Source organism: Poecilia reticulata, chromosome 11, assembly GCF_904066995.2.
Source record: "Poecilia reticulata chromosome 11, P_reticulata-male-v2, whole genome shotgun sequence".
Lineage (NCBI taxonomy): Eukaryota > Metazoa > Chordata > Actinopteri > Cyprinodontiformes > Poeciliidae > Poecilia > Poecilia reticulata.
This window is the reverse complement of record NC_088840.1, coordinates 22,855,409-22,879,495: the sequence shown is the minus strand read 5'-3', so window position 1 is coordinate 22,879,495 and position 24,087 is coordinate 22,855,409. Positions and strand designations below refer to the sequence as shown.

The 24,087-nt window shown below is 37.1% G+C and overlaps 3 long non-coding RNA genes across 4 annotated transcripts in view; 1 reads left to right on the top strand and 2 right to left on the bottom strand.

Annotated features, from left to right (window-relative positions):
• Positions 1–23,811, top strand: part of LOC103472538 (uncharacterized) — a 42,254-nt gene extending 18,443 nt beyond the window's left edge. Inside the window, exons 3-5 of one of the 2 annotated variants that reach the window (XR_014089758.1) lie at positions 12,279–14,704; positions 16,325–16,507; positions 17,120–23,811. This is a non-coding gene — a long non-coding RNA (uncharacterized LOC103472538). Of the gene's footprint in view, positions 1–12,278; positions 14,705–16,324; positions 16,508–17,119 lie in introns of those variants that run through there. The other variant, XR_014089757.1, reaches the window with a different exon arrangement.
• Positions 1,828–12,272, bottom strand: LOC103472537 (uncharacterized). Its single transcript, XR_534885.3, has 3 exons — positions 10,837–12,272; positions 8,001–8,028; positions 1,828–2,382 (listed from the first exon to the last, which is right to left on the bottom strand). It is a non-coding gene; the product is annotated as an uncharacterized LOC103472537 (long non-coding RNA).
• LOC145553722 (uncharacterized) lies at positions 6,015–7,993 on the bottom strand. Its single transcript, XR_014089760.1, has 2 exons — positions 6,984–7,993; positions 6,015–6,300 (listed from the first exon to the last, which is right to left on the bottom strand). It is a non-coding gene; the product is annotated as an uncharacterized LOC145553722 (long non-coding RNA).
• Positions 23,812–24,087: the final 276 nt, after the last annotated feature.

Here is a 24,087-nt window from a genome sequence, read left to right as displayed (position 1 = left end):
GGATTGTAAAAAAAGAAAGCTTGACGTCAGGACTGCACAGAACGATGCAACATTTTTGCCAAAAAGCTCAGAAATTTTGAGAGTAATCTCTGAAAATGCATCCTCAGATTTGAGCAAACGGTCACAGATTATTAGATATTATCGTTTTCCTGGAATTTCTGTTTAAAATAAACAGCTTTAATCTGACCTTTGTCTTTTTCTAATTACTTCTTTATGCAGTTGCAATTTTTGTGGAAGTGAAACAAAATATTCAATATTTCTAATATGAACAACTTGATAATTCCATATTTTTAATAAAACCTGAGTGGGTGTCACTGCTCATACTTGCAGGAGTTACTATAACTCCTCTAGCTTCGTTCCTTCGCCTGGTGAAGAATCGCTCTGGTTACAGTAACACTTAGAAAAAACACCTTGCTGGGATTTAGCAGCCATTTGTCAGAAGCAGCTGGCAACAAATCCGACTTTTCCCGACGGAGGGGAACAAAGTTCAAGTGTTGACTCGCACAGAGTCTGCTGACAAATCGCAGCCTGGGCTAATCCACAGCACGCACACACACACACACACACACACACACACACACACACAGCACATTTCATACGCCTATTAACCCATGACATTGCTTGGTGACATATTTGGTGCTAAGCAGTCTGATGCTAATGGGAAAAATGAAGTCATTGTTAATCTGTGTGTTTGAAATTTTGCATGCATAAAAATAAATTATGGAGGTTAATGCACAGGGGTTGTTGTGAAGCGATTTACTCACCTTTTTAGTAATTCAAATAGCCTCACATCGACTTACTTAGGAGTGATGTTCAAACCAATTAAGGTTGAAGTGTTATCTGTGTATATTTCAGTTGTTTTTTTTTAATGAATTAAAGGTTAATATGGGCTTAAGGCTCAGGCTGCAGCAGTGCATGTAAATAAAAGCTTATTTGCTGCCTTCGGCTTCAGCGTTAATGTACAAGTGTTCCTCGAAGAGTGAATGCTGTTTGCTTTATGTAACTAGAGTTGTAAATATTCACAACTCAGGACTGTGAACCGTAGCTCACAGAATATCAGGGATAAAATTGTGGAGAAGTTTAAAGAGGATCTATTATGCTAAATTCATACTTTGTTTGTTTTTGTACTTCTATTTTTGTTTCTGTTGCTTCTAAAAACAGCCAGCTGATATTTGGCATTGAGCTAATGTTTTTGGTGTTCAAAACCTTCAGAATGTAACGTCACAAATCACCTAGCAACCCCAGCTGAGCCCAGCTCGTTACCTAGCAACCCATGTTGAGCTCCAGCATGTTTGGTCAGCTGGTTTTACTGCTGTATCTCTGTACAATGGCTGCTGGAAAAGACGATTTTTGTTGTTCACTTACCATCCAGAAACCACATGCTGCATTCTTCTTGGTTGTACAAGCTAAAACACTATACCAACATAGTATTTAGCGGAAATTAATGCTAACATACTAAAGTGCTAAATTCAATCATTTAGCAGGTATTTAAGATACCTTTAAAGTAGGGTAAGTGTTGTATTTTTGTGTTTTTATGTAAGTGTTGTGTACCTCCTTCATTTGCTTGTTTTAGACTTCCCATCTGATCAATAAAGATTATTTAAATAATAAAATATTTTAACCTGGGCCTGGTGTCGAGTTTGGCAGAACGCAATGACGCATTTCTCCTCACACATCTACATCGTTATCTGCATTTTTATTGGCCATTTACGATGGCAAATTTGCTTAACGGAAACCCAAATATACATATATTAAAAAAAACTATTTTCAAATCAACAACCGGATGTTACTACTGGTGGAAAAGACAAAGAAGACGAAAACAGGAAGTAGTTGGAGGTTCATGTTTCTTTAATGACTTGATGCATGAAGAAACTTTTTCACGTGTGATTTTAAGTGCCTTTCTTATTACCGCGAATGTGAAAATGTGTGGGAATATAGACAAAGTTTTACGTACATTTGTAATGGAAAAGCAGCGAATGAGAACTGATTTTGGCTCTTAGTTGCTGTACAGAGATTGCGTCGAAGCCGTTATGTGCTGCATGTTGCCTAATAACTGTTCACTGGTTGCCGTCCGGCTCTGTTTCTTTCTGTATTTCTGATTCCTCAGGCTGGGGACTTCAACTGTGTCCTGATTTACATGATTGCGTCTTTGACTTTCAGAAAGTGTCTCTTGTCCAGGCGCTGCTGACAGGCAGACAGCTGCTTCTTATCCGGGAAGACAGAGACGTCTGTGTGCGTTTCATAGCTGCTCGCTCCTCGTGTCGGGCCTTAACGGTGCAGTCAGAGGGAATATGTGTAGGTTCTCTGATGCAGCAGGAGGTCCACGCAGCACTTTCTCTCTGTGTGAAAGCTGTGATGTTGCAGTGGTTGTTCAGTTTCTGCCTGCAGGAAAAGTCAGGGGGTTGTTGTCATTCAAGGCTGCAGCAGCATCACATGCTGAGAAGGCTGTACTGCGCCTTTAAATAGCCCAGAGTGTACAGTGAGCTAAAGAGACAAACATAAAAATATACTCAAAGGACAAGAAGAGAAACTCGGCTGGTAAACACAGGTTGTGGAATCAATGTTTATTTTAATATTTCAGTTTTTGAGCAATGTAATATTAATGGTGCCTGTATTTTAAGTAGGTGTTAAAGTAATGAATGTATTTCCTCCAAATATTAATACTGTATTTCACAGCAGCTGCTTTGCATTAAATAGAACAGAGAGATCGTCACAATTACAGTGGAGACAATGCTAACTCTACGGAAGACAATTAGGGACAATAGAAAACAAAGAACTCTGACCTTTTTTTTCTCAGAATTCTTTTTTTCTCCGAATTAAGATTTCTTTCTCAGAATTATTTTCTCTGATAATTTTGAATTTTTTTCTCAGAATTCCGACGTTTTTCAAAGAATTTTGACTTTTTCCTCAGAATTCTAATGAAAACCTTTCTGGATCGGGGTTTTTTTGGCCGTAATCCTCTTCTGTATTAAGTTTTTTTCAGATTTTTTTTTTCAGATCGGCTGATAAAGAAAAGCCTGGGGTCACACCTGTGTGTTGTTTAGAAAACACTGACTTCTGGGAGATGTTGTACAGTACCGGGTATTTGCACTATAAACACTGTCATGTTTTCACTATTTCTTGAGCTGTTGTTATGAGTAATTAATTTTAGTAAAGCGGTTAATTTCATGTCGATTCAAATCATCTTTATGTCCACTTTAGCATCTGTGTGCTTCGTCAACCTGAATCTCACTCCAGCTGCAGGGTTTTCCTGTCTGATGAAAAATCAACCAAAGTCAGAATAAAAAACTCTTTATTCTGTTAGATTTAATTTATTTCTGTCCCTGAATTTCTTTGCTTCTGATTCAATCACTTTATTTGCGATGATGGTGGGGAAGACTGATTGTGAAGTTAACACAAATCAGGGAATTTTGATTATAATTTTTAAGAGAAACAAGAAAGAAATGTTTAAAACAAGTTTGAATTGTGTAAAGAAAAAAGTTTGGAAAAAACTGCAAAGCTAAGAAAAGACACTACCAGTATGATGTGCACACTGTGAAGAAATACACACCAATTAATGTAGCAGGGAGGGAAAATAAAAATAAATCAGGCTTGCAAACATCTTAAACAATCTCAGAGGAAAATTTGGAGGAAAACGATCAGAAATGTACCATATTTAACATTTATCCTAAATTCACAAAAATGAGAAAAAAATCCTGCTTCTTACTTCATTCATCTATTTATTTTCCACAAACCTGCATGGCAAGATAAAGAAAGTGGAATAAAAATGACCACAATGTCATTAATGGGTTATTAAAAAGAAAACTTTGTGTGTTAATTTGCAAAATGTGATATATTTTCAGTGCTTTAAATTCTAAAATTCAGTTTTGTTCTCTACAAAATACTACAGATTTAATTCTTGCATATAGATAATTAGTAAAAAAAAAAAAAAAACATCTAAAATGCTGTTTTGGCATCACAAATAAATAGTCTCTATACTGGAGCACGTCACACTTTGGTGTTTATGTGTGCAGAACAGACGTCTGAATGTGTGTGTGTGTGTGTGTGTGTGTGTGTGTGTGTGTGTGTGTGTGTGTGTGTGTGTGTGTGTGTGTGTGTGTGTGTGTGTGTGTGCGTGCGTGCGTGTGCGTGTGTGTGTGTGTGCATGTGTGTGTGTGCAGAACAGACGTCTGAATGTGTGTGTGAGGGTAAGAAATGAATTGTTAATTGCATGAATAAAACTCCATCATCTCTGTGCCGTCAAATCCAAACTGGAGGCTCAGTGAAACTACATCATCTTCTAATTGAATTCTGTCTTGCATGAAAGCCGGACAAACACACACACACACACACTGTAGAAACAGCGGAGCAGTAAATTGATCGAATGAATAATCCAAAGTTTTATTCATTGTTCTTCCTCTTGTCTTGGCTTCCTGAAATAAAAAATTTAACTTCTGCAAATTGATTCATTAAATTTACAGCATCTGAAACTAGTGACATCTGGTTTGCTAAAAAAAATTCAATATTAACTAGACGGTTGCAACCGTTGCGGGTTTTCACATATATCAATAACAGAGAGATTGTAAAGATTACCACACCACATTACAGCGCAGTTTTCTTTTTTACTAAACACTCTTGAGCTCCAGCGCTCTACGTCTCTTTAAGAGCTTAAAGAAAACGTGTTGTTGTTCCTCGGTTCTGCAGACCATTGACCCAAACGGTCGGTCCAGTTGATGGCGAACAGAAGAGGCGGCTTCATCACAAGCTGATTTCATAGAAAGCTTTGTTCTTTCCGTCTCTCAGATTAACACCTCAGATTTAGTTTAAATCATTCAGCAGATTAAGAGCTAGCACGCAGGTGTGGTCCTAACCTGCTTGGTGTCTTGGGCCAACAACGCCCCCCATTGCAAACACATTTAGTATTTATTTTAATATTTCATTTAAAAACATGGAGGAAAGTAGAACACTGCTAAAAACACATATAACAAGACACAAACACTCCTTAACGTTAAAGATATATATATATATATATATATATATATATATATATATATATATATATATAAAAATAATAAATACACTGCAAAAACAGAGTATTTGTAGTCTAGTTTCTAGTGCAAATATCTGTAACTTACAAGTAACTTTTTAGCAAGATATAAAGGCTTTTTTTAAAGTAAATAATTCCTTAATATTGATGAAAAAGTTCTTGTTCCACTGGCAAAGGGCATTGCGCTGTTACCTAGCAACCCCAGCCAAGCCCAGCCCGTTACCTAGCAACCCCAGCCAAGCCCAGCCCGTTACTTAGCAACCCAGTTTTAGTTCCACTGGCAGATTTTTGAGGTTGTTCATTTTACAGACACCAAGAAAACATTAACTTTAGTTTTTTAAGTAAATTTAATGTTTGGTTGTTTTGGGTTTAGCCCCAAATGGAAGAACAAAAACTGCGTCAAATGGAAGAACAAAAACTTGTGATACAAATAATCTTCAAATACTGTGATAAACTTTAATATCATGTTTATTCTTTTACAGGTAGTTGTTTTATACGACTGTGAGAAAATAATTTGTTTTCTGGGGCTTATAGCACATCTGTTTGTCTGTCTAATACAAACTGTGACAGTGAAGAAACAAACAAGAGTCTAGCACAGAGCAGCGTCTCGTACAGCCGACAGTATTTTATTTTCAACTCTGAATTTTGTGCCTTCCGCTATATATTCTTCTCTCGTCTTGTGTTTTAAGTTTCTTCTCCCTCTCTCTGACGGTAAACTCAAGCTTATTGTTTTTCTATATCTGCATTACATGAAGCTTAGGCATCTTTCTTTTCTCGGATCCAGTGAACAGAAGTTTTTCCTGCTTTATTTACTGTGTTTGTGTGGAAGTGATGAGCGTGAGCCGAGGCCAAATGGCATAATTTGAGTTTTATCTGAATATACATTGCTCTGCAATCCCATTTCAAAAAGAAAAGTTAAGATGCAGTTTAAAATGCGGAAAAGTATGGGGGCTTTTTTTGTTTAATTTAAATCACTGATCTTCTCCTGTTAAACATTGTTTTTCAGTTTATTGATGAATCAATCCTGAACACTTTGAAATGCCTTCAAATTAAAATCACACCTGGAGTGGTGAATGTAATTAAAATAAGAAAGAAGGAGCTTGTTCAGGTTAAGTGTCTGCTGCAGAAGCCGGTTCCCACGCAGACTGACGTCCTCGCCGTCTCCCACTCCTGCGCTCCCACTGCACTCCCACTCAGTTTTAACAGTGAAAAGCTTCAGGAGGCCTCAGCTGCCTTGACATGCACTGAATATCTTCAACCAATGATGTTATAAACTGTAGAAACAAATATGGAGCTCTTATCAGAAACGGCTCACTGATTTCTCTATGAGGCATTTTGTTTACAAGTGGATCATAACTCCAATCAGATTCTGTGGTTTAAAGAATCAAACGGTTATTGACTCCTAATTCATGACATTATTTAGTCAATTATTGTATTATTAAAATAATGTTTTTATCTTCTGCTCTGCGTTGTCAACACTGTTTGAAAACATACCAATTGTAGTCCTAGTCTTACGCATATTTTTCCAAACTCCTCAATTAAATTTGTTTTTTAAATAGACTTGTTTTTAAATGCTCGCCTCTACACTACCATTCACGACATCAGAGGCTGTCGTGAATGCTAATGCTAGTTAGCATAGCCACCGCTCATGATAAATGGTTTTCCTGTAACAGTAAATTGTTTTCAGCGAGTACACAAGGTTTATTGACGGCGCTAAGACCCTCCTCCTGGCTCTGATTGGCTGTTTTTGGTCGGGAGCGGTTCTTTTCTTCAGATGGCAGTCGTAGCTCAAGGAGGAGACCGAGAAGATTGATATTTTCACAGATTATCTGAATCATAACAAACTGTCATGACATGGAGACATTTTTCAGAAATATATTTTTCTTAAAAGGAAATGTAAGTTTTGTTAAGTCAGCAGTATCAACAGAGTTAAACCAGGCAAGCTGAGCAAACTGACCTTGACGTATAAAATCAGCGGATTGACCCTTTAACTTCCCCATTAGCACAACTTGCCCATCGTGTCACGGCAGAACCACAGCAGAACCGCAGCCTCAGGATCACTTTGACACAGATTGAAGAAGAACAGCGAGCTCAGCCCGGTTCTGAACTTCTCCCAGAACTTTTCTACATTTCTTTGATTTTACGCAGATGGTTCTTCAAAGGCTCCGGGCTTCGCTTGGCTGCGATGAGTCTTTACGGCTAGAGTGACACTTCTGAGGTCAGCATGATTTGTTCCATCAAATCTAATTACTTTTTTTTTTTTCAGCTTTCACGCATTTTCTGAGGCAGCAGCTGCAGCCTGGAGGGACTCTGGTACTTTATATCCTCCAGTGTGTGTGTGTGTGTGTGTGTGTGTGTGTGTGTGTGTGTGTGTGTGTGTGTGTGTGTGTGTGTGTGTGTGTGTGTGTGTGTGTGTGTGTTTAACCTCCGTTATGATGAATCAGCAGAAAACAGCACAGAGTGTAAATAACTACATGATGTGATAAACATCAGTTTTAAGGGATTAACTCCACTCTGACGCACCGGAGCCGTCTTTCAGGGGTTTCTCCTTTGTTTTGTTCTTGAACAAGTTGGGGAACTTGAAGGTGAACGGAATGAAAATGAGGAACGAGAGAAAGACCAGCAGTGAAATATTAACGAGGATGGCAGGAGGGAGTTTGAATACACAGACTCAGCAAATCCTTCACAGACGTTCTGCGCTCGTCTTGTTCAAACTAATCAAGTTTAGCGTTACGTGACGCATGTAAAGTGATATTTCATGACATTTTATATTAAAAGCCTATGTGGTAATTTTTGCAGAGGTTTAAGTTCACCTTGCAGGACATGTTGGACAGTGAGTCCAAACAGAAAACTCTAGAAAATGCCTTTATTCCTTTTACTTACCAGACACAAACTTGAGGTTCAAGAGGACAAAATCCCCTCTAATCCATCTGTTTGTGCATGTAAACGGCTTAATGTTCATTTAATTTCTCACCTTCTGATTTTGGAGCTCCAAACCGAGCCTGAAAAAGAGATGACAAAATTTAAAGCCAATTGAGTTTGGCTTTAATCTCCATGTGGGAAGGAAATAAAAAGCTTCTTGCCAAAACGATGCGTTTAAAACTAACGACACCCACAATCCCACCCACAGACTGCTGGGAAGAGAACAACAGTGTGAGGGGAAAAATGAAGTTTGAAAGACACGACTTAAAGAAACAGCTTGGCTTTCTGAGAACACTGAAAGCACTCCATGCTGCTGCAGAAAATAACCATTATGCTCAAAGAGGACAAAGGTTGGCTCCATTTAACAGAACCTACTGGAGCAAGCGGGTGCAAATCTGCACAACAAACCAATTTATTTAGAAAAAATCACAATAAACCCAACAATCCTCCACCCAGTTGCATTAAACTGGGACCAGAGCTACCAAAGCACCAAAAACCAGTTCATGGGTCGTAAGATTTTAGTCTGAGGAAACGAAGAAACAACCACATTTATCAGGAGCGTCAGAATGAGATACTTAGGATCAGGAATTAACTTGGAAAATAAAGAACTGAAAACTTCAGTTTATTAAAAAATAAATTAATCTTTAAAGCTGCAGTAAGTTTTATTAAAAGAATAAATGTTTTTCACATATTTGATAAAACTGTCACTGTCATGGCAGTACGGTACGAGACGGATAATCTGTGAAAATATCAATTGGAGCCTCTAGGACACATATGTCAAAGTCAAGGCCCGCGGGCCACATCCGGCCCGCAAATCAATTATCTATGGCCCCCTGAATGATATTTAATTACTATGAGAACCGGCCCGCAAGCCAGAGCCGCCCGCTCGTGTTTTGCCTGCAAACACTACATTTCCCATAATGCAACGGTAGCCCGCGAAGTGACTACAGCGCGCCCAAACGGCTTCATTATTCATCAGCTCAGAGCCTCACCCCGAACATTGATGAACTTGTACAAAAGATGAGACACCTCCAAGTATCAGGCTCAGCCTCAGACAAGTGAGCATCACAGAGCAGTAACGTATTTTCAGTTTATAAGTTTCAGTTAAATTTTTACATTTGTTTCTACAAGACGTGATTTTTCTTTGAATGAAGTATTGTTTTGTCTGTGTGCCATATATTTTTGTATTTTATTTTATTTTTTTGTATTTATTTTTCAGTTGAATGGATTCAGGTAAAATTGAAGAGCCATGAGAAAGAATACAACTGATTTGATTTATTTTTTTACTTTACTATTTGAAAGCAGTGATCGGTAGGATCATAGAGCAGCACAGTAATGCATTTTCAGTTTATAATGCATGCACTTTGATTTATGCATTTATCTTGATATTAAGAAACATATTTTGTTTTTAAAAACAATTAAATTTGTTGCCGTTTGCCTCTTGAAAAATGTTTTCCCTTGAAGTTACTGACAGAGCCATAACAAAATATTGCTTTATTCATTTAATCGTTAAATAATACACTCTGTTAGGTCTTGGTTCAATAGGCTATGTGCAATCATTTCAATATGTTTTAATAAACATTAAACCAGTCCGGCCCTCGGCTTGTAGCAAATTTGTTTTTTTGGCCCTCTGTGTATTTGACTTTGACATCCCTGCTCTAGGAGAACCTTAGCGCTGTAAATAATTTTGTGTAGGGGCTGCTTAAACCCTCCCTCTTGCTCACAGCTTTTCCCTGATAGCCAGGAATGCTCAGAATAGTTAGCATGGCCACTGGTGACGGCAGATGGACAGTTTTCCTGGAACAGAAACCTGGAAGAGAACCGGCTCTACAAAAGACGAGTCTTTCAGCTTCGAAACGCTCTTTATTTATGAACTAGAAACAGCCAATCAGAGCTAAGCGGAGGGTCTTAGCGCTGTCAATCATGCGCGCCTTTACACCCCACCTGCTCTCTGCAATGATACAGCTAGCATGGCCTGTCCTGAATGCTAAGGCTAGTTAGCACGGCCTCTGTTGACGGCGGATAAACGGATTATCGTCTGTCGCCTCATATTTCAGCTTAACTTGGCAAATCTGAATGTTTTGTATGTTAAAAAATAATTTTGTTTTTATGAGAAGCCTTCCACTTGCCTAATTTTATGTTTGTTTTGTTACAAAATTAAGCCTTTTGTACTGAAACACCAAAACAAATGAACAAAAGGCTGAAAAAAGAAATCTACCAATCAGATTCATGACAGAAACGGAGCCAGCAGGTAAATATAATGTTGCCAATCAAAACAAAGTTCTGAGCAGGGCGGAGCCACTGAGAGTGAGAGCTGAGCACCGAAAGGGCAAAAAACGGGGGGTCGACTCTTTTCATTCACTTTTGAGCATGACCACATTAAACTGCGCGTACACAAGCATGATTGACATCGCTAAGGTACTCCTACCGACTGGTTGTTTTTAACCGCGATCAGTCAAAAACGGGTGTTGTAGCACGAGAGGCAGTGGAGGAAATGTATTTTTTACACACTGACAAAAGATAGTGACAGTTTTAACTTTCCTTTTTATAAAAGTTACAGGCTGCAGCTTTAATATGTTCAGTGAGAATGATTTTATGAAGTCAAACTGTGAAAATGAAAGCAATAAGAAAAAATAGTTGTTTTTTGAGACAGAAATATTAGCATAAATTATTCAGAGGCCTTCTAAAGCCAGCCTCAGTGGTCTGGGGAATTCTGCTCTTTTTCTTCATGTCTGCCAGAAAGAAGAGTTTGGGTTTTCTTTTTGCTCTGATCAGTTCCTAGCTCCTGATTTCAGTGTCTCTTTATCTGAATTTTATTTCTTCTCCCATGTGCTGGCGTATTCCCTCTGCCTCAGATCGTCTACCTGCACCGTTCCTCATAAACTCACCTGTTGTCGCTCCCTTATCCTCCTGGTTCCTCGTTCAGCGGTTTTTCAGATCCCCAGCTTTGTGGCTGCACAGCCTTGTTTTCCTGCAGGCGTCTAACTTCATGTTGCATGTTTCTGTCGGCCGACTCGCTGCTTTGGCAGCGCCTCAGGTTTTGTTTTTGTGACATGAAGTTCATTAGTATTCAGCTCTGACCTCCTGCTTGTTCAGTCCTGCATTTAGTTCCTGCGCTGACTTCTCACTGCAACAAGAATAAAAATCAATTTACATGTAAATGGGGTGTATTTTTCTTTCTTACTTTTTATCATTTCTCTCTGTGTACTGAGGAAAACCATTTTCTTTGTTGCTTTGAGACATTTTGAGTAATTGTCATTGCAGACATTTGCATTATTATCTCTGTATCAACATCATGTATGACAGATTTACACCTTGTGAAACTGAAAGAAGTTAAATGAAATGTGTTTTATATTAAAAAAAACTCAAATATTTCCTCATACTTTGTATGAAAAGCAGAATCTGATTTATTCTTGTTTAATTTATACATTTAACTCAGTGATTTTATTTTTCATTGTAATCTCTTAAGGAAATATAAGTTTGTTTGTTTTTTATTGTTTGCTTTTATTGCTTTTTTCAGGCTTGTAGATTTTTTTTCCATGTCATAAGTCAATACTTTTTTTTTTAAAAAAAGGAACCATAAATAAATTTAGCAAAACACAACCAACACCAAAATAAAAAGATGACACTCTGAGACAAAAATGGCGACATTAAAGCCTTCAGCTACACTTTTAGACAGAAATTGTATTTCAGAAAACAAAAAATTTGGAAGTTTTCAAGTTAATTGGATTTTCTGAGCCATTTCTGATGCACACGGATCTAAATAAAAAAACATTGCAATTGCTAAAATTGTGTTTTATTGACATGAGTGACTGAGTGACATTTTTTGCACATTTGTGATGGAAACGCTGCATATGTCAGCAGAATAACTTTGGTTAATATTCTGAGTAGAAACATAGCAGTAGTGAATGGAAGCAGCATAAAGTCTCACTTTCTAAACATTATCAGTTGCAGTACTTTTCCTCACAGTATGACGTTTGACCTGTAAAAATCCACTACAAGTAAATACTACACGTAGAGTGGCTGAATCGATTCAAAATACTCACAACTGATCATTCATTTGGCTCAGACACCAAGAAAAAAAAAGGCTTCCATTTTTTAAAACTGTAAAATTAAGTAATACACAAACTTTCCTTACTTCTCTTACTCAAGAAACTTTATGCTCACAAATTAACAATCAATATTTAACAATCTTTTTGTGTCAGAAGAATGTCTGAAAATTAGTGATCTGCTATTTAAGATTTTTTTTTTCTGTTTAAAAGTTTATACGCAGTGTTTCTCAAATTTGTTCGTATTTACAGTAAAAATAACATATTGTTCTTCTTTGCAGAAATCTCAATCAATTTGACTCCTCTGCTGTAAAGATGGTTTTCAGTGGACAGATGAGGATGTTCCCGAACTGAACCAATCAGAACCATCGTCTGAACATGGCGGACGACCTCTACAGCAGCACCTTCTCAGCCTCTGAATCGGACTTCCCCTCCTCCTCTTCCTCTTCCTCCGCCTCCTTCCTCACGCTCGAACAGAGGGCTGCTTTCGTCTTCGTCCTCATCCTCTTCATTTTTCTCGGCCTACTGATCGTCCGCTGCTTCCGGATCCTTTTGGACCCGTACCGCAGCATGCCGTCGTCTACCTGGACGGACTACATGGAGAAGGACACGTTCGATTACCGGATTTCCTGACAGGCAGCCTGAGAGGCAGCAACCCTGACAACTCAATGCGTAAACTGAGGCAACGATCACATTGACCAATGACGGCACCAACACTAATGCACATTTTCTTACTTCTGTTTGTTCTACAAATCAACCAGAGCAAAATGTAATTAACTATTAGTAGAATAAATCACAATCAGCTGAATCAGCTTTGGGTAAAAAAAAAAAACATCACTCTACAAAAACAAGTAATTTTGGTCTAATATCTTCGCAAAATTCAAATAAGACAAATATAACTTGAAAGTAACTTTTTGTTTTAAGTAAATAATATAAGTTAAATAATTTGTCAATGGGACAATATTGATAAAAACGTTCCACTGGCAGATTATTTCACTTGTAACACGAGCAAAATGTCTTGTTTTAAAGTGAAAGAATCCGCCAGTGCAACTAGAACTGGTTGCTAGGAAACGGGCTGGGCTTGGCTGGGGTTGCTAGGTAACGGCTTTAGTTCTCTTCGCCAATGAAACTAGAATTGTTTCATAAATATCAAAGAATTATTTACTTTTAAAAAAGCCTCTGTATCTTGCTAAAAAGTTACTTGTCGGTTAGTTTTGTCTCATTTCAAGTTTGCCAAGATATTTGTAAAAAGAACTAGAGAAAAAAAAATACTCGGTAATATTTTGTGTTTTTGCATGTCAATCAATCAATCCAGTTTATTTGTACAGCACATTTAAGCAACAAGGCCGTTCAAAGTGCTTTACATCATAAAAACACAAAAATACAAAGACATGGAACACACTAAAATAATTTTAAAAAATCTCTTAAACTACTTTATAACGCTAATTTTAAAAATTCCTCAAAATACTACTTATTTTGCCTTTTCCAATTTCTCTTACTTAACCATATTTCCTTGCAGTAATTGGGGTGTTCCCAAAGCAACACCCCAAACGTGGATAAAGTTTGCCAAACATAATTACCTAAAGACACATAGTGCATGTAGACATCAATTGTATTTGCACAACTTGAAGATTTTTACACAGAAACATAACTTTAACTTAAAGGGCAACAGGAACGTCAAATTGTCAAACGTCAGAGGTTTTGATTTGGCTCTGAAACCTTTTTTCTGCCAGGACCTTTAAACTAACAAAGAGAAAAGTGCATTTTGTGTTCTTGCTGCTTTGTGATCGTTGTCTCACCCAGCAAGCGTCACATCTGAGCAGAAACACACCAACTAACAAATGCAGAGGTGGGCAGAGGATCCGAAAGTTACACTGAAGTAAAAGTGTTTGGTAAAAAGTTACTCCAGTAAATGTGACTGAGTAACTAGTTACCACCCAACTCTGCCTAAATTCAGTCAGTTTTGTTGAACAAATGTCAAAGAAATCATATTTTCTTGCTGTGAAAGAAGCGAGAAAATATTTCTGAAAATGTTGCTTTCAGAGAGATTAGATTTGCATCATGTTTGGCAAAACCCACAACCCCTCTGATGAGCGCTGTGCGTCTGTAACTCGACGTCCAGTCTGGTTTCTGCTCAGATGTGGTGAAGGTTGCAGAAATCCCCGAGCTCCGCGGCTCCCCAGCATCACTGCAGGAGTCGGCAGCGATGCGGCGGATGGTGGAGAGGTGATTTCATCAACCGCCTGCTGGGCAACATGCTAGGGTTGCTGTCTCTCATGGGAGAAGAACTTGTTTTTGTTGCTTTATGTTTATTTTCAAAACTTATTAAGACTTTAAAGACTTGTTCAAACATGTTGTGAAGTTCACCTGGACGGTGAGGCGTTCATTTTTGGTTTTTTTAGCATGTGGAGGAGGATGCAGAGGAGGCGCAGGAGGAGGCTCAGGAGAGTTGGAGGACAGAGTGAACAAAGCTGCGTTGAATCGGTTTGACTGCAGCGATGAGACGAGCCGGTTTCCAGCGGCTCTCTGCCAGTTGCTTAGTAACTGGTGTTTTCAGCTAAAGTCTACAGTCAAAATGTCCAAATTAAAGAGGACCTGAAGAAACAAGTGACCAACGCAAACACATTCCTCCCAGCGACACATCTTGTGGGTTTGATGCAGAAAGGGACGTCGGCATGGCGTCTCGCCGCTTTACTGACATCAACAGGTGAGTCTGAGAAACGGCCTCCAAATGTCAAACACTAAGATGAAGTGAAATTTAGTTGTTCCTCAAGATGTCACTGAAATTAGGAGAAAAGATAAACACATCACCACCCGGAGCAACAGTACGACTCGGGGCTGGAACCAAGGGCGTGCGGGCCAAACACGGCCCGCCGTAAAGGTTCATGGGGTCCAGAGAGAAAAGCAAATAAAACCTTGAAAATAACCGTTGAATAATTACATAATATCTTATCAATCAAATGAAAGCATCACTCTTCAAGTGACAACTCTTCAAGTTTTCACTTGGAGTATTAGGGCCACAAAAAAGAAAAAATCTGAAAATATTTCTCAAAATTCTGACTTTTTTTCTTGGAATTTTGACCTTTTATTCTCTGAATTTAACCTCTAAGATCAATAGAATTCTGGAGGGTCAATTCTAAGAAAATAAATTCAGAATTCCTGGGAAAAAAGTCAAAATTCTTGACATTTTTCTGGGAATTCTGTTATTTGACCTCAGAATATTAAAGCCAGATTTTCGTTTTTTCTTCTCCACGGGCCATAATCTTCTGTAGTTTTCATATTTATACTGCTAAAGATTGTATTTGGTAAAAGGTAAGTAAGTACTGAGTAACTGATCAAATTTAATATTTAAAAATTACATTACCAGAAAGACCAAAAAAAAAGTTAAGTGGAAATTTGGGGGATTTTATGGATGAAAATGACAATAATTCATGTAAGTAGCAAAAAATAACAAAATCCAAAATCAGTTTCTTTCAATAAAAAAGTATTCAACTTTAATAAAAAAAAACTGCAGGTGTGTCTGTGTCTGGTGAATTTCTGGTTAAAACATTAAATTTTACCCAATCAAGAGTAGAAATACTTATAATAAAGTTACTCAGATAAGAGTAAAATGTACAGAGTAAAAATACTCCTAAAAGTATAATTTTCAAAAAGTTACTCAGGTAAATGTAATTGAGAAAATGTAACTAGTTGCTACCCAACTCTGTCTACACTCAGCTAAAAAGGTAGGATTTTGTGTAAAAACACAAAATCCTACCAAGAGTTTTGGCCCAGTTTCCGGTGCAAATGTCTTATTACACTTGAAATAAACAAACTTAAAGTAAGTTTTCAGCAAGAAGCTTGATTTGAGTAAATTATTCCTTAATATTGATGAAAATTGTTTGTTCTTTTGGTAGATAAGTTAATTTATAACATGGGGAAAATGTCTAGTTAAAAATTAAATAAACTGCCAGTAGAACTAGAATTATTTCATCAATATTAAGAAGTTATTTACTAAAAACAAGCTTCCATATCTTGCTGAAAAGTTACATGTAAGTTTGTCTAATGTTTAGTTTCTGGTGCTAATTTGCACCAGAAACTAAACACAACATACTTGGTAAGATTTTGTGTTTTTTGCAGTGAATAACTTTCTAAAACCCACAAACCCAACTATTATCTGAAACTAAATTAACGCCAGGAACAGAAAACGGATCGATAAATGTGATTTTGCATTCCCCAGACCAGCTCCTCCTTCGGTTTCATGCGTCTTTCATGTACATTAGGATTCCAAGACGCATTTGCAGGCGCAGCAGAGCGGCAGTGATGTGTATCTGTTTCTGTTCTGCAGCAGGGACCCCCCTCAGGCGACCAGCACACACTCCGCCGTAATGGGCCTCCTCATGGTTGGAGGTCTCCTGTCAAATCTCGGAGCTGAAAACCCCCCCGGAGAAGAGCGAGGGTTTGAAGTCGGAATAGAGAATCAGACGGAAAAGAGAAAGCAGCTCTCCTCTGGGCTTTTCCTCGCAACCAGGTGTGAACGCTGGAAGGTGGCACGGTTCGCTTCCTGAGTGGATGAAGGCATCAAAGCGCAAAAACCTAAACACAATGGACAGATTTCTGTTTTATTCTCAAAGAACTCGGTTTAGACGGTTATTTTAGGCCTCTGGAGGACGGTCCAAAAAGAGAGGTGCTCAACCTCAAACTCACTGGAAAAACACAAAATCTTACAGAGCATTTTTGATTTAGTTTCTAGTGCAGAAATCTTGAAATAAGACAAACTAACGTATAAGTAACTTTTTAGCAAGATATTTTAAGTAAATAATTCCTTATTTACTGGAAAAAGTTCTAGTTCCATTGGCAAGGAGAATTAAAGCCGTTACCTAGCAACCCCAGCCAAGCCCAGCTCGTCTCCTAGCAACCAGCTCTAGTTCCACTGGTGGAACCAGTGGAACTTTTTCACCAACATTAAGGGATTATTTACTTAAAATAAACCTCTGTGTGTTGCTGAAAAGTCAGTTTTAAGTGAGTTTCTCTTATTTCAAGTGTAACAAGATATTTGTACGACAAACTGGGCCAGAAATTCTTGGTACGGTTTTGAGTTTTTGCAGTGCTGAAACCAACTTGTAGCTTTCTCTCCTTGCAGATGGGCAGAAAGCCTGGAGCGATCTTCCTCCCTCCTCTTCCTCCTCACCAGGACCCAATCTTCTCTTGGCTTGGTAAATCTTTAGGTTTCTGAAGATCTCCAGAGGCGGGCTTCGCTGCAAGGAAGGTGACCGAACCTTCACCTGAAAGGAACAAAAAAACGGACAAAGTTTTACAGGACGGTTTTCATTTTTAATTTCCTCTCTGGGGGAGAAGGAGACTTTTCTTCCTGTCCTTATCGGAGCCTCTGCTGATTGAAATCAGCATAATCAGGTGGAATCGAGGATTTTAAATCTTATCAACTTGAATTATGTCTGGATTTTATTGTGTTAAAAGTTGCAGGAAGGATTTTTGTAGTATTATTATTATTATTCTTATTAAGTTCTGGATCGCCTCCCGTCAATCCCAGACGGAGATCAGAGATGGAGTGTGAAACTATTCATTCATTCATTTATTCATTTATCCACCCAGCCTCCCATCAGGGCGTCTTCAGATTGAAGCTGTAACCATTGAATGGTTTCTTATACACATTTTTCCATTTAATTACAGAAGAAATCACCGTCTCTTCACTCATTAACTCAGTGTCTCTACTTGCTGTTTAATGGCAGTTTGTGATTCATAATATTAGCTTTGCAGCCATTAATCAACTGCTGTGTTTAACAGAGTATATATTTTATATCTTTATAATTAAGATTTTGTCTGTTTTGAATTATCTGCAAAAGTATCAGATAAATTCTGTCTTATTTGCCTCACAGAAAACATCATAGTGGGTATTAAAAATCTATACAACCATGTTAAAATTCTGCTTTTTTGATGCAAACATGACTTTATTTTATCATTTGGGGTGAAAAAAGAAAATTTAAATGGTGATACTGATTTTCTACTAAATCTGAAAACAGAATTAAGAAAATTTAAACTTTTTCAGTTGTTTTTTTTTATTTATTATTCCCCCTTCAAGATTTCAGTGTGTAGCTAAAGTGAGATATATTGGTCGTAAGTCTACAGAGGAGGATTAGAGCCCCAAAAAAGAGACTAATCTCAAAATTCTGATTTCAATCTCAAAATTCTCAGATTTGAAAACTCAATCTGGGATTTAACTCACAATTATCACTTTAAAATAATAAAAATTCACTTTTTTTCCTCAGAATTATCACCTTAAACTCAGAAAATTGACTTTTTTTCCCCAGAGTCAGAGTTATCCATGAGGCAAATCTGGTGTTGACACTGAAATCTACTAGATATATTTGACACAGACTTTCAGTGCAGGTTTACAAATCTTTTGTCACGTGATTATTTCCATTTGCTATCTGCACACACTTTGGTTATTTATTTAAATTTACACAAAATTATAAATATGAGTTGAGTTCTTAGATAAAAGTCAAAATTTGGGGTTCAAAGTAAAAAAAATTATTATTTTTTTGTAGTTGGCACTAATCCTCTTCCATATAATCACACTAAATATGGATTTTTTTAAATGCAAAACAAAACCCTGCCATTTCAACATGAGTTTACAGGTTTTTATACCCACTCTTGTACAGCAGAAATGTTTATTTTCCCAGTGTGATGCATTCATGACCACATATTCACTTCATATGCCTGTCTTGTAAACACATTCACTCATAGAGAGGAAATGCTGCCCTGCACAAACTACTGCTGACTGTCCCAGCGTCTCACTGCCAAACCAAACCCGTTCCTCTCCTCCATCCCTCCGTCCTCACTGCCGATTTATACCTTTACTCACTTTATCTCCTCTCCCTCCACTCTCATTGGATTTTTTTAATCTCCGCTGGCTTTACCACCTTGACAGGTAAATACATTTGAGTTGCTAAAGCTCATAAAGGAGTAAAATGGTGATAAAGGAAGAAAATAATTCTCCAAGACGTCTCACTGTCTTATCTTCTCACTTGCTCTCGCGCCTGTCTCCCCTTGAAAGAGCTAAAACTCTCATTACTTCGCTGTCAGCTGCTGCAGAAAGAAAGAAAAAACCTGTGAGTAGGTTTTTCACTGCAAAAACACAAAACCTTACCAAGTATTTTTGCTCTAGTTTCTTGTGTAAATGCCGTAGAAAACTTGAAATAAGGCTAACTTTTCAGCAACACACAGAGGTTTATTTTAAGTAAATCATTCCTTATTATTGATGAAATATAGTTTTTTTTTCTATTAGCAGGTAAATTATCTCATTTTGTGGGGAAAATGTCTTCCAGTGGAACTGGAACTGGTTGCTACGAGACGGGCTGGGCTTGGCTGGGGTTGCTAGGTAACGGCTTCAGTTCCCCTTAGCAATGAAACTGGCACTTTTTCACCAATATTGAAGTGCATTTTTGGCAAGATATAAAAGCTTATTTTCAGTAAATAATTCCTTAATAAAGTAGTTCCCTTTGCAGATTATTCAACTTCTAACAAGAGATTCTTCCCATGTTATGATTTATGTGCCAGTAGAATAAGCACTTTTTCATCAATGTTAAGGGATTATTTACTGAAAACAAGCCTCTATATTTTGCTCAAGATTTACTTTTAAGTTAGTTTGTCGAATTTCAGGTGTTGTAAGTAACTTAATCTAGAAACTAGACCAACATTACTTGGTAAGGTTTTGTGTTTTTGCAGTGTTACTGAAGTTGGAGTAAGGTGCTTTAATGGACGGCTGGTTATTGTTGCTCTGCCGGGACAAAAAACATTCATAAAGCGTGTTTAAGTTGACGTTGAGACAACATTTTCTTATTTTCTTTGAGATAAATATTTGTTTTTTTTAGTTTTGGTCATCAGAGACTCAAGAAGGTAATTTATATTTAAAACATAATTTAAATTGGTATTTAAAGTAAACCTGTAGTAAAAGGCGTTGGCATAAAAATATCAAGTAAAATACAGTAAGATGATAACGGCTGAATTGAAAATGATCTAAAATAAACCCCAGATAAATTAAAATGATGGTGGAGGGAGTCGATATGATCATTCAGGATGAGTCATAATTTACTTTATTCATTTAACATTTGCAACACGAGATCATTAATTTGTTTTATGAGCTACTGAGAATAAATTATAACTTCTTTAGCCTCTCCAAGAGCTTAGGCAAAATGTTTAGTTATTTTTTTATGGTTTTGTCAACATTTCTTTCAAAATTAAAGTTACAACATTGACTGTTTTTAGTGGACATTGTCTGAAGGACCAAGGCTTGTGCATGTATTAATGGAGACCTGGATTCTGTCCTTTTCTAAACTGCATTCTGCATAGTAACAAAAAGAAATGTTTACAGCTCATTGCAAAAACATCGCGCTCAGTCTGACGTATCTACATGCAAATATCTGCGCTCTGATTTCATTATGGAAGGAAATGGAAAAATTTACCAAAGGCTTCAGATGCATAAAATTAAAAAGACTTCATGAAAAAAATATATATCAGTAACAGAAATTGGTAGAAGAGGATTAGAGCCATTGGAAATAATATAATTTTGACCTTAAAGTCACATTTCTGAATCTCAGAATTCTGATTTTAATTTCAGAAATCTGAACTTTTTTTTCCTCTTTTTTACATAATTTTGACTTTAATCTCAGAATTCTGACTTTTTTTCTCAAAATTCTTAATCTCTGAATTTTTACTTTTGATGTTAGTAGATTAAAGCCAGAATTCTGAGAAAAAAGTAAAAAATAATCTCTCTTTTTTTAGTGGCTCTAATCCAAACAGTCGATGTGAAAATAAAATCCATTTTCTTCGTGTTTTTTCTGTTCAAGCTGCAGCTCTTTTTTTGCAGAAGTCGAGTCTTTGGTAAAACTTTGTGTCTTTAAACCCTTTAATTCTGCCGTCTGCCTTTCAAACCATCCTCACCTTTCTCTTCCTTCTTCACTATTGTTTCCTCCTCCGCAGCTTCATCCCCTCTCTCCCTTTGCATCCTTCCTCTCCTTATCCTCCTCTTCCTCTTTGCCTTACACTAAGTCTGTTTACATGGGATTAGAAACTCAAGCAGTGCTCTTGCTGATGTTTTTTACCCTTTAAGGGAGTCGGGACAGGAAATCTGTTTCTGCTGAGTGTTTGTTTATAACGTGTGTGTGTTTGTGCTAAACTTCGGGCACGACCGCGGCTTTCGTAGGTGAATTTCACCCTCAGGCTGTTGGTTTACTCGAGCCGTCTTTACTTTCACGCCGTACTTGAAGGAAAAATCCACCTGGAAACATAAGCAGAATAATTGGGTCCTGTTGAAAAAAGGCTTAGAGGTTGAAAGTGTCAGCAGGTCTGGGGGTTGGAGATGGAAACAAGTTCTACAAAAAGGAAAATAACTGCAAAGTTCATAAAGAGAAATACGCAAGGCAGACACATCCAGATTTATCAGAGAAAAATGTGCTGTAAAAAGTCTGAATTTGGAAATACAAACTAAGGAAATGTGCTTAAAATATTAAATGTTTCAATATTAACACTTTACAAGTAGTTGGGTTTTATCCCCAAATTAAATATTCATAAAAATGTTTTAAAAGACGTGTTTGTGGTTATTGTTTTTAAGTGTACAGTAGCAGAAGGTTATCTCCACTAAACTGCCATCTTTAAAAACAAATTAATTGTAAGAGAGTAATAATCTCAGGGGGCCCTGCACATACATTTCACAATACTGTTACATTAAGCCAAAATTTTCAACATGCAATTCGTCTGTTAGAAAATAAAACTTTACAATCTAACTTTCTATCAACTTTATGGTTGCATAGGACTGATTGATGAAGAACCCTGGGGAATTATTACTTTAAGTTGCCAATATTAAATCAATACATTTGTGGCATGAGCGTTGCTCCTTAGAGACGCCACACTGATAACAGAGGAACTTATACTCATGCTACACTATGCAAACGCTCAGTCTGCACTGACGAAAATACACTTACCTCGGTATGTTGAATGGGACATGTAATGGGAGCCGAACCTATTTTCTATAAATAATAAAAATATTACAGGCATCAGAGGAAATGTCGCTAAAACGACAATGCCTCGTTTTATTTTCCTAAAGGCACAAACACCCTAAAAAGCACACACACTTCACAAATGTAACAGTAGCTAAATTTATGCTTGTTTGGACTTTGGTAAAAAGTCCAAACATTGGTGACGATAGGAAACACCATAGGTGACTAAACAATGGCACCTAGTGGAGCAGCTAATCCTGCATTTTACATTTGCCTTTATGGCACCACAATGGTTGCCCCAGCAGATTAGCACAGATAGGTTACTGCTAGCTTGTAAACCACTACAATTTCAGTTGGCAAATATCTAGTTTACTAAACAAGCATAGCTAGTGGTTTAACAGTACAAGCTAATGGTTTACTAGTTAACACCAAGTTGGTGTAAACCACAACAAGCCAGTTGTGGTATAAGCTAGTTGTAAACCACTAGCTCAAGCATTAGTAGCTAATGCTGAAGTTAGTTAGCATTAGCTACCAATGCTAATCCGAACTCACCAGGAACATATAATATATTAAAATAATTCAGATTTTGTTTCTGTGCTGCTAGTAAACTTTATGTTGTTAAAGGAAATGTGATGCTTGTGTAAAGTTACTGTTTACATCCTTCATCCATCACTTCCTGCTGTAATGGCTGCCGCTGTCGGCGTGAAACATAAATGCTGCTCTTTAAGCCAGAAGAAAACAGCATTTTGTTTGTCAGAGGTCAGTAAGGTGTATTTTTCCTTCAAGTGCCGCGTGTTGGGAATTAAACTGTGAAGTCTCCTGTTTTAAATGCGCTATTTGATGACTAAATAATGAACTGTTCACTCTGGTCTTTTCGTGTGTTGTGGCTTTGAAAAGGTGTCACATACAGTACAAGAACAAACTGGTATAAACTTCAGCTCAGTGTTTTCAGGGTTTTTTGTACCAGTTATACGTCCTGCTCTCTGCAGTGTTTCTCTATCTGGTGACAACTGTGAATTTCCCTTTGGAGTCGCAACAAAAAAATATCTAAAAACAAATAATTGGTTAATTTTTTCTTGTTTTTTTTTTTTCCAAATTCACATTTTTGGTAATAACACAGTTACGAGTAGCCGCTTTATGGAGACGCAAGTTACTTTCTGCAAAACAGGAAATGTAATTGGTCTAAACACTGTTATGTTAAAAACAAGCAAATAAATGTCAGATGCTAAGGATAAAAAAATGCACAACTGTTTTATTTTTTTTACAGAATTATTTAAAGCTCTAAGAAGCTTTAAACATTGTGATTTAAAGATAGCTTTAAAGATTACTTTTAAGCTTTTTTAAGAAAAACAAAGTTTAAAGGTAATCTTATACTGTTTAGCAAACATTTTCTATGAGGTTATAAATACATTTTGCATAGTAGCTGTTAAACATGGCGTAAAATTATAACTAAATATGTTATTTTAATCAACTTTAACGGATTTTCAGAGTAAAACACTCAGTTTTTATGTTACAGTTCTGAGCCTGCAGAAGATGAAAAGCTTATTTTTTTATGTTTTGTTTTTTCAGCGGTTTTGATTTATTTGCTTTCATAACTGTGTGATGCGGTAATCTCTCAGCTGTTGCTTTAATCTGCTGTTTTTTACAGTGAAGGTGATGTGCAGACTGTGTGTCAGTGTGTGAACAGAGCTTCAGTGCATCAGTGGTTGCAAGTCGTCACGTTAAAACCCGAGGAGTAGATTTACCTCCCTGCCTTCTGTTTCTGTATGAGGCTGCACTTCTGTTTTGTAAAGAAATAAAAACTCCTGTTGGGTCTTGATTTGCTCCCAGTGATTTTTGTTCTTCTTAAACACGAGGCGTACAAATGTTTTGCCAAATTGTACACTAAAAAGTGTTAGCGGACCAAAAAGGCAACCTAAGATTGAGCAAATAAAGTAGCCAGATGTTTAGTGTAATCAAAAACACAAAAGCAATTTTTACGACGGTAAAAAAGAAAAAAAAGGATTACATTTCTGCCAAAAACTCCGAAATTTTGTGATTAATCTCTGAGAAAGTGAAATTTTCTAGAAAATTTTGGACATTTGAAGTTAAGAAA